The following is a 6,202-nucleotide window of genomic DNA, read 5'->3' on the forward strand; positions in this document are numbered from 1 at the left end:
ATCTGTGATGATGGTTAAAAATCCCCCTCATACAGGCCTTTTACATGTCTGGTCAACAAACTAGAAGATTTTCAGCCACAACATGGAAATTGCAATTTGTGATTTTTATTATGTGCGTCGCTGCTGGTCCAGCATTCCCGAAAGCTACAAATAGTGGCTCAGATTCCAAAGCATTAGGAACCCCTTGTTGATAGGAGCACAAGTTTATCAAAACCAAGCCTTCAATATAAAGTTCAAAATCAGCTTTTGCTTTTGCTGCAGCAGATGCTCAGAAATGTTCACGAAACATTACAAGTACGGGTGGTGAAGATAACGAGAAATGGGAAGCGCAGTTGGGAGGGGAGATCAATTGGGGAGTATGGAGTGAGGCACTGCGTAGGGTAAACGGGACCTCCTGCTGTGCAAGGATGAGCCTGGTACAGTTTCAGATGGTGCACAGGGTGCATGTGACTCGGGCGAGAATGAGTAGGTTCTTTCAGGGGGTAGCAGATGAGTGTGAGAGGTGTGGGCGGGGGCCAGCGAATCACTCGCACATGTTTTGGGGTTGTGAAAAATTGGAAAGATTCTGGGCGGGAATGTTTGTGGTCCCAGCCAGGGTAGTGGGGGAGGAGGCGGACCTGGACCCTTTGGTGGCGATATTTTGGGTTTCAGAGAAGCTGGAGCTCATGGAGAGGAGGAAAGACAATATCGTGGCCTTCGCCTCTCTGATTACCCGGCAGCAAAATTTACTGGAGTGGCGGTCGGCATCGCCACCTGGGATAGAGGCTTGGTTGGGTGACCTGTCTTCCTTTCCTGAAGGTGTTCATTTATGGTTCATCTGGCATTGGGTAATGGAATTATCCTGTATTAATGCTATTCTAAATGGTTTTCTAAAATCTTTTTTGCTTTGTTCTTTGGATGTGGGGGATAGTGGCATGATCCTTTCTCTATGGCATTTTCTTTCAGGGTAGCACAGTGGTTAGCACTGTTGCTTCACCGCTCCAGGGTCCCAGGTCCGATTCTCAACTTAGGCCACTGTCTGGAGTCTGCACGTTCTTTGTGTGTCTGCGTGGGTTTCCTCCGGGTGCTCCGGTTTCCTCCCACAGTCCAAAGATGTGCAGGTTAGGTGGATTGGCCATGCTAAATTGCCCTTAGTGTTCAAAAAGGTTAGGTGGGATTACGGGGATAGACTGGAGGGTGTTCTTTCCAAAGGGCCAGTGCAGACTCGATGGGCTGAATGGCCTCCTTCTGCACTGTAAATTCTATGATGATCTATGAAATCTTTCTTTATAAAATATATTGGCACTCAAAAGAAATAGGGACTAACTCCCCAATTTTATTATCATTGTGAAATCACTCCAGAGTGTTTGTTGTTTCCTTTCAGTTGTTTGTTAGATAAAAGCATCAAAGAAAACATGAATAGGATGGGAATAGAGGGATACGGACCCAGGAAGTGTAGAATATTTTAGTTTAGATGGGCAGCATGGTCGGCACATTTCTCTACTTTTCTTTGTTCTTTGTGTTGGATGACAAAAATGTTTGTAAGGTGAATCCCGCCTCAGAGATCGGCGGGAATAAGACAGCGGGCTCTTTAGGAAAAAGGTTTTAATCCAGTGCACTGGAGTAACATTCTCCATTAAAGAACATCAGTCATCGAGAGTTATTTTTTAAATGCTGAAGGTTTCATGGAAAATGGCTTCACCGACCATTTGTTGGTGGCAAGAAGTCTGATTCTGACATTAAAATTTACTGAGAGAAAATGCCAATAAAAAGATTTCCCCCCAAAAAAATTTACTGAGAGAAATTTTGATTATTAGAGTACTTGGAAGTGCATGATAAAATAGGACTGAGTCAGCACGGCTTCGTCAAAGGGCGGTCATGTCTGACAAATCTGTTAGAGTTCTTAGAGGAAGTAACAAGGAAGTTAGACAAAGGAGAACCAGTGAACGTGATTTATTTAGATTTTCAGAAAGCCTTTGACAATGTGCCGCAGAGGAGACTGTTAAATAAGTTAAGAGCCCATGGTGTTAAGCGTAAGATCCTGGCATGGATAGAGGCTTGGCTGACTGGCAGAAGGCAGAGAGTGGGGGAAATAGAGGTCTTTTTCAGGATGGCAGCCGGTGACTAGTGGTGTGCCTCAGGGGTCTATATTTTCACAATATATATTAATGATCTGGAATAACGAATTGAAGGCACTGTTGCTAAGTTTGCAGATGATACAAATATCCGCAGAGGGACAGGTAGTATTGAGGAAGCAGGGGGGCTGCAGAAGGACTTGGACAGTCCAGGAGAGTGGACAAAGAAGTGGCAGATGGAATACAATGTGGAAAAGTGTGAGGTTATGCACTTAGGTAGGAAGAATGGAAGCATAGAGGGTGGAAATCTCCCCCCCACGCCAGGTGGGAGAATCGCTGGGGTGCCGCGTGAGTCCCGCCACGCCGCCCCGGCACACGCACGTGATTCTCTCCCCCCCCCCCGCAGACCGGTGCGGCAAGAATCACGGCTGGCCACTTAGAGAATCGCCGCTCGCCGTTTGTAACAGGCGAGTGGCGATTCTCCGGCCCGGATGGGCCGAGCAGCCTGCCCAACACAGTGCGGGAACGCGGGGACAGCGCGGGAACGCGGCCTGGGGGGGGGGGAGGGGGATTCCTGCACCGGGGGCGGCCTCAAAAGGGGTCTGGCCCGCGTTCGGTGCCCACCAATCGGCCGGCCGGCCTCTCTGAAGGAGGACCTCCTTTCCTCTGCCAACCCGCAAGATCCATCTGACATCTTCTTGCGGGGCGGCCTCGGGGAGGACGGCAACCACGCATGCGCGGGTTAGCGCCAGCCAACCCATCCATGCGCGGCTGACGTCATTTACGCGGCGCCGGCTGCATCATTTACGTGGCACTGCTTTGACGCAGCGCCAAGGCCCGGCGCGCGTAAATTACGTGACGCTGCTTCTAGCCCCCCGGGGGCGGGAGAATAGGGGGCTGGGAGCGGCCTCCGACGCTGGAGTGAAACACTCCGGTTTTCACTCCGGCGTCGGGACTTAGTCTCCCGATGGGAGAATTGCACCCAGACTATTTTCTAAATCGGAAGTGTTTAGGAAATCAGAAGCACAAAGGGACTTGGGAGTATTTTAAGGTTAACGTGCAGGTTCAGTCAGCAGTTAGGAAGGCAAATGCAATATTAGCATTTATGTCAAAAGGGCCAGAATACAAGACCAGGGATGTACTTCTGAGGCTGTATAAGGCACTGGTCAGGCCCATTTGTAGTATTGTGAGCAGTTTTGGGCCCTGTCATAAGGGAGTATATGCTGGCCTTGGAAAGGGTCCAGAGGAGGTTCACACGAATGATCCCTGTAATGAAGAGTTGTCGTATGATGAAAGGTTGAGGACTCTGGGTCTGTACTCGTTGGAGTTTTTAGATGGATGAGGGGGGGACCTTATTGAAACTTACAGAATACTGTGAAGCCTGAATAGAGTCAACATGGAGAGGATGTTTCCACTTGTAGGAAAAACTAGAACCAGAGGACACAATCTCAGACTAAAGGGACAATCCTTTAAAACAGAGATAAGGAGGAATTTCTTCAGCCAGAGGGTGGTGAATCTGTGGAACTCTTTGCCGCAGAAGGCTGTGGAGACCAAATCATTGGGTGCCTTTAAGACACAGATAGATAGGTTCTTAATAAGGGGATCAGGAGTTATGGGGAGAAGGCAGGAGAATGGCGATGAGAAAAATATCAGCCATGATTGAATGGCGGAGCAGACTCGTTGGGCCGAGTAGCCTAATTCTGCTCCTATGTCTTATGGTCTTAAATGGCTATTCCTGTGGTCAAGCACACTCTTCAGCGCTTTCTGGGCATGACAAACTATCTCCAAATTTATTCCGTGTTATAGTGAGGTCACTGAACCACTTTGTCAACTCCTCCTTCAGGACATCGAATGGTGTTGGCAAGAACACCACATAGCATCTTTCAAAACGCTCCAATGAGCATTAGCAACTCCACGGGTACTACAGTACTTTGATGTGCAGGCGTCTGTCCTAATCTTGGCAGATACCTCCCGGTATGGACTCGGAACAACATGCATACAAAATGGCAGGCCCATAGCCTTTGCCTCAAGGGCACTCACTGACATTGAGACTTGTTATGCACAAATTGAGAAGTAATGCCTTGCTTTAGCTTTCGCAAGTCAGAATTTTCACGGTTTCATATATGGTCATCCCACAACCATTTGTTGTGTTATGCTTCTTCATGTAGAATAAGCTGCTTCCTTGATGTATACTCTGACAAAGGAAGGTTTAGACTTGGAGATCGGTTTAACACATTTATTGAACAGTTAACAATTCTCCTACTTGAGTTTGACTCTCCTGCTGATCTTGCTATAGTAACTCAGTCTAACTAACCAGTCTGCTCTAATCCATGCGGTGGGTGTGATGCTTCCTGATCTGCCCCTGTCTCTCTGAGTGTTGCCTCTGGAAAAGAGAAAGAGCATGTGTGCCCTGTCCTTTTATATGGGTAGCCCCCTTGTGGTAGTGTCACCTCTGGATGTGTCTTGACTGCCCATTGGTCGTGTCCTATCTTACTGACCTATTGGTTGAATGTCTGTGTGTCATGATGTCACTGGTGCTCCCTCTAGTGTTTACTCAGTCCTAGTGTATCTACATTAACCCCTTGTGGCTTTACAGTGATGCATATCACCACACCATTGACTTGTCCACCAACTGCTCAAAACCATCCTGAAGAAGCCTCTCCACACTGCATCTGCATGGCTGCAATGCATGATGTTAAATTTACAGCATTGTAATATCGGCGTCATATTCCGGGTGGTTGGAACTTGACTATCTTCTGAATGTAACCATCAGTTCAGTGATCATCAAGCTCAAGAACCACGTTGCCACACATGGCATCCCATAAGGAATCATGTCAGACAATGCGTCTCTGCCTAGTTTCAAAATTTTGCACATGTTTATGGAGCACATCACAAGCAGCCCTCTCCACCCAGTCAAACGGGCTAGCAGGAAGAGTGGTACGCTAAGCCAAACACCTTTTGGAAAAATGTGCACAGGACCACACTGATTACTGTACTGCATTATGTAGCTGCATGATCTTCTGCGACAGGGTCCACTCTTGTCCGCACAGAAATGTTTTTCCTAGGACCATGATTTCCACTGCCAAGGCTCTGTTGCAGACCAAACTTGAATCTAATGTACAAGGTGCACTGCTGCAACGTACACTGCGCAAAAAGGCACATTACGATTGACATGTTCACAGACTTAGCCCTAACACCAGGACAAACGGTCCGGATTCAGACCGCATGTGGCCTTGACCAGTTGGCAGTGGTCAACAGCAAGGCCCCGCAACCCAACAGCTACGTGGTCGCTTCCAAAGGCAATCAGAACGTATTCAATCGGTGTCACCTCTTGCGAGTTTCAGAGCCTTCACTGACATCTGACGCTGCAACTCAACCGTATTGCTTTAATCACAGACTCTCCACACTCATGTTGTGGGTTCCACATCAGTAGAACACATACATGCCGTGTTTTGTGAGTCCAGCAAAATGGACATGGGCAATAGAACAGACTACCCTCCACCTGTTGGGGTTATCACATGCTATAGGCGTCAGAGCAGGCCCCACACACGATATAGGGATTTTGTCAACACATGAACTGTCTGGACCGGTGAATATCATTTTGTTTTGTCTTCTGTTGTTTCCTCCCACCACATGTTGAACGAAGGGGAAGATGTACACACAATCGGCTATTCACCGAGTTGCAAGAGCCTAATTTGTGTTTCATGTTGTACTAACCATTGTACAATGTTGAATAGCTAGCTGCTTTTGTACACACATGTTTCTCTATAGTTTTCACTGCGTTCACTGTTACCATACCACCTCATACCACCTGGGGTTCAAACTAATTGGGGAGGATGTAGACTGGGTCATTACATGATGACAGCCATGTCTAGCATTACATGGTGGGTGCGCGCCAGACTTCCTCAGGACCTTGGGCAGAGCACAAGTGTTTTCTCACAGCTGCAGACTAAGTTAATAAACTTACTGCTACTACAGTCCTTGTTGCAGTCAGCGTTGCAGCGAACTACAGAAAACTACACCACCACTTTCCCAAGAGCAAGTAGGGATGGGCAATAAATGCTGGCCTGTAGCCAGCGACACCCACATCCCATGAACTAATAAAGTGAAAAAGATTGGATTTTGCAACTTATAGACTTAAAGTTGTG

This window comes from Scyliorhinus torazame, chromosome 3, assembly GCF_047496885.1.
Source record: "Scyliorhinus torazame isolate Kashiwa2021f chromosome 3, sScyTor2.1, whole genome shotgun sequence".
NCBI lineage: Eukaryota > Metazoa > Chordata > Chondrichthyes > Carcharhiniformes > Scyliorhinidae > Scyliorhinus > Scyliorhinus torazame.